General features: G+C 42.6%; 1 pseudogene; it reads left to right on the top strand.

The window, feature by feature from the left end:
* Positions 1–2,185: 2,185 nt before the first annotated feature.
* On the top strand, positions 2,186–2,706 carry LOC122732291 (annotated as a pseudogene).
* The last annotated feature ends 1,955 nt before the right edge of the window (positions 2,707–4,661 follow it).

The raw sequence follows: 4,661 nt of genomic DNA, 5'->3' as shown, positions 1-4,661 counted from the left end.
GCCTCCCTCTCTCTTCCAGAGTCATCAAAGTCCAGTGGCAAGAAGGCCAGCAGGAGGAGAAAAATTCTATATCATAAGATTCAACTACCCCCTACTTCCCACCTTTCCTTGGGGATGGACTAGGGGTGGGGATGGAAGGGAAGTCCATTTGCTAAATTTGTCAATCAATGGACCATTCACTCCCAAAGCAAGAAGACCCCTTTTAACACTCAGCTGCCCCCTTGTCTCAGTGGTTCCCATCTTCTGCCAGCAAACAAATATTTGCATTTTCCAACCAACTTCTTCAATGGGAGTCATATGTTATAATTACTATATTATAGTAATATTATTATATTATGTTATGTTTGTTATGTTATATATGATATATATATATAGTAATATATAGTAAGCCAGGCCGGGGAGGGAGGTTGTGTCAGACCACACCAGGCCAGTTCAGGGAACTCAGGGGAAGGCTATCTGGGAGCTTTCATGCACCATAACCACCCTGCTATACAGAAATAATACTATACCATGATGATGATGATGGGAATGGTAGTGGATGGCATTTCTCTGACACTTTAATACCAGCACCTTCCCTCTAATTATTCCCCTCATTTATCCTGTCCATATCTTGTTTACACAGAGTTGTTTGGCTATTGTCACCTCCATTAGACTGTGAGTTCTTTGAGAGCAGAGACTGTTTTTTATTGGGGTGTTTGCCTTGCGGGTACTTAGCATACTACCTAGCGTGGAGTGGACACCTAATAAATGCCTGTAGATTGGTTGAGTGTATCCCCACCCCTGCAATACACAAACATATACACAAGGCATACATGTAAACACAAATACCTTTTTGTCAGTGAAACCAAAGTCCTGCTTCATTCTTTTTTGTTTGTTTGTTTTTGTTTGGGTTTTTTTGCGGGGCAAGGGCGGTTAAGTGACTTGCCCAGGGTCACACAGCTAGTACGCTGAGGGTGGATTTGAACTCAGGTCCTCCTGAATCCAGGTCTGGGACTTTATCCACTGTGCCACCTAGATGCCCCCGACCTGCTTCATTCTTGAACATATATTGGCCCTTTCTCTCCTGTCTAAGTGGCCAAGAAGGACTATACTATATCAGGATGAGTAGCTGCCCACAAACCATCCACAAAGGCTTTTATTGAAGCAATAAATGTCTCAGTCGTATAGACAACCTTTGAAATGCTGTCTGGAAATATGCGTTCCTTCTCTGAAGAGTTATGTGCCCAGTGAAGTGAGTTTATCTTTAACTCAAAAGTCCTGACTCTCTTAAATAGACTACAGCCCCAAGGTTATGTCTGGCCATTATCAGAAGCAAAAGGGGCCTCTGTGTCCAATCTATCTTTAAATACAGCCCCACTAGACAGAGATAATGCCCGAATCCTTGCTTTGGGCTGTATCTAGTGTAGCCCACTCTGAACAGCTGTAACAATTTTTCCCCTAGAAAATAAAAAGAAAATCTTCCACCAACTGACAGAAAAATCTGTAAAATGCTGGCTCTTTAAATGATTGCCTCTCTCCTCTCTCTCCTGTCTAGTGTAAACCATTTATAGAAAAATGATGGCACAGTAGAAAGAGCAACAGATTTACAGTCCAAAGGGCTGGGTTCACATCCTCATTCTGCCATTTATGACCTCCAATGAGCCTAGAAAGGCTATTTTTTCTCTGAGACTCAGTTTCCTCAGCTGTAAAATGAGGGAGGTCGACTAGATGATCAAGTAGGTACCTTCTGGCTGTCAACCACAAAATCCATGAACTCTGCCCCTTCAGAGTCATCTTACCTTTAAATCATTTCACCTCTGAGCCTCGGTTTTCTTATCAGCAAAAAAGGGATAATTATTGCACCACCCACCTGGCAGGGTTTTTGTGGGATTCAAATGAAATAAAGTATTTTGTAAACCTTGAAGTGCTCACATGTATGAGGTGCCCCTTACACACACACACACACACACACACACACTAGAACATTTTCCTAAATGTAGAGAATTTCCAGTGTAGGAACCCCATCCATTGATGTATACCACCAACTACAATTGATTTAGAGAGTCACCTGGAATTCAAAGGAGTTAAAAGTAACTAGCCCAATATCACACAATTAGTAGGTGTTTTCAGAGGGAGAACTGATGAACTCTGAGTGAAAACTGAAGTTTAATTTTTCTCACTTTATTTGTCTTGCTTTTTAAGAAATATGGCTGGCGTGTTACTCACCGGGGTCGGGGTCGGCAGCAGCAGGCACAGCATTTTAGAGTTGCAGATCTTCGTGAAGACCCTGACGGGCAAGACTATCACTGGAACCCAGTGATGCTATCAAGAATGCCAAAGCCAAAGTCCAGGACAAGGAAGGTATCCCACCGGATCAACAACGTCTGATTTTTGCTGGAAAACAGCTAGAAGATGGCCGGACTCTCTCTATCATAGAGTCTTTCCTTCGCCAGCTGGCTCAGAAGTACAACTGTGACAAGATGATCTGCCGCAAGTGTTATGCCCGCCCACACCCCCGCGTTGTAAACTGCCGTAAGAAGTGCGGCCACACCAACGATCTGCGCCCCAAGAAGAAGGTCAAATAAAGACCAGCCTCGGCACCCGATTCTGGTTTGGCTCCCCTGACTGAAGTGCTCTTTAGTAGTATGCTGTCACAAGGCCTTGTTCCTGGGTTTAATGGGGCTGTGATATCAATAAAATCCCCTTTTAGTTGAGAAGCAAAAAAAAGAATGATCAAAATTAAATAAATAATCAGTTGAAATAGTCTTTTAAAACATTTAATAGGTGTCAAGGGAAGGATTTGAACCTGGATCTTCCTCATTTTGAGGCTTATCCCTCATTCCTTAGGCTGCTGGGATCCTTGAACTTGCTCCTTAAAAGATTTTGATACCTACCTTCCAATGCAGAGTGGTCCCAAAGCTATTAATGTATAAAACTGCATGAAGATTTTTGGAACAACCTGTATAATTGATTTCTTTTTAACTCTCTTAAATTTTATTTTATGTCTTCTGAGAAGGGATCCACAGGTTTCCCCAGATGGCCAGAAGAGGTCCTTAATATATAAAAAGTTATGAAGCTCTTCAATATGGGGGAAACACTGACTTAACCCTTTCAGTACCTCAGGTGTATTCTGAACACAGAGTCACACAGAATCTCTGATTCCCTCTCCTCTCCCTCTCTTTCCCTCCCTCTGCTTCCCTCCCAACCTGGTTCCCACCTTCACAGGAAACCTCTGGTAATTCTTTGCTATTTATCCTGTAGATAGTTGGTTTTGTATCTGTTTGCATCTTGTTTATCCCATTAGATTATAAGGTACTTCAGGGCCAGGACTTTCTTTTGCCTCTTTTTGTATCCGGTGTACTTAGCATGGTACCTGGTACATAGGAAGTGTTTAATAAATGACTGATTGACTCTTCTTTATATGAGGGCCTTCCCTCTGACAATTCTGTCCAACTTCTCCTGTCTGTAGCTTCTCTGTACATCTTTGTCTGCATCCAGATTCCACAGTTCGTTTTTTCTGGATGTGGAGAGCATTTTCCATCATGAGTCCTTTGGAGTTGTATTGGATCGCTGTATTGCTGAGAAAAGTTAAGTCTATCACAGTTGATCATAATACAATGTTGTTGATACTGTGTACGATGTTCTCCTGGTTCTGCTCATTTCACTCAACATCAGTTCATGTAAGTCTTTCCAGGTTTTTCTGAAATCTGCATGCTCAGTGTGCCTTACAGTAAAACAATATTCCATTACATTCATATACCACAACTTGTTTAGCCATTCCCCAGTTGATGGGCATCCCCTCAATTTTCAATTCTTTGCCACCACAAAAAGAACAGCTATAAATATTTTTGTATATGCTCTCCCACAAATCTTTTGGGGCTTCAGGTAATTTCTCTCTGATGATCCCATGTCTTCCCCAGCCCCATATCCATAACCACAGTGAAGACTCTCCTCCACCCTCTACCCTATCACAGATCTCTCTATCCATACTACTGCCCAACTCAGCATCCTACCTCAACCTCCCAAAACTCGGTTTATCTTCTTTTGAACAGTACTTGTTCCTGGCTCTTTTTCAGGGCAGTTAAGAATTGACAGCTCCTGGACTCCATCAATAACGGATGCCTCTGCTGAGTTCATACCCTTGCTTATAATGCCCTCAGGCTGAGCCTGTCCCAGGTCCCTTCCCAGGGCTTCCCCCAGACACAATCCCAAAAGGGAATTTGTTGGACCAGATAATCCCTGTGGTTTTAGAATCCATGATTCTGAGTAGCTTCCTACACTCTGGGTTTCACATCTCTGACCTCCTTCTTGTCCACCGCCTCACTACCTCCTCCTCCTCCTCCTCCTCCTCCTTTCCGGTTCTGGAGCCATAATCTAACTGGTTCCATTATGGGCTATGAAGGGTTTGACAACCTACTCCCCTCTAAACTACTCACCGACCTGGCGACTTTCCTAACCCCCCTTGAGGCCAAGGACTCCCTTTGCTTTTGTATAGTATCTCCAGCATTAAGCATGTGCAAGTAATTAAGAGAGATGGATTTCATTCATTCATTCACTCATTCATTTATTCATTCCTAACTTTCAAGGTCAGGGCTCTTTCCATTCAAAATCTCAGAAGATAAACCCATAATCAATTAGGTTTTGATTTGGGTGGGTTTTTTTGTATTTTTTTCTGAGGAAAT

This window comes from Dromiciops gliroides, chromosome 6 (assembly GCF_019393635.1).
Source record: "Dromiciops gliroides isolate mDroGli1 chromosome 6, mDroGli1.pri, whole genome shotgun sequence".
NCBI lineage: Eukaryota > Metazoa > Chordata > Mammalia > Microbiotheria > Microbiotheriidae > Dromiciops > Dromiciops gliroides.
Note: the sequence above shows the minus strand (reverse complement) of the source record. Positions and strands in the feature narration are given on the sequence as shown.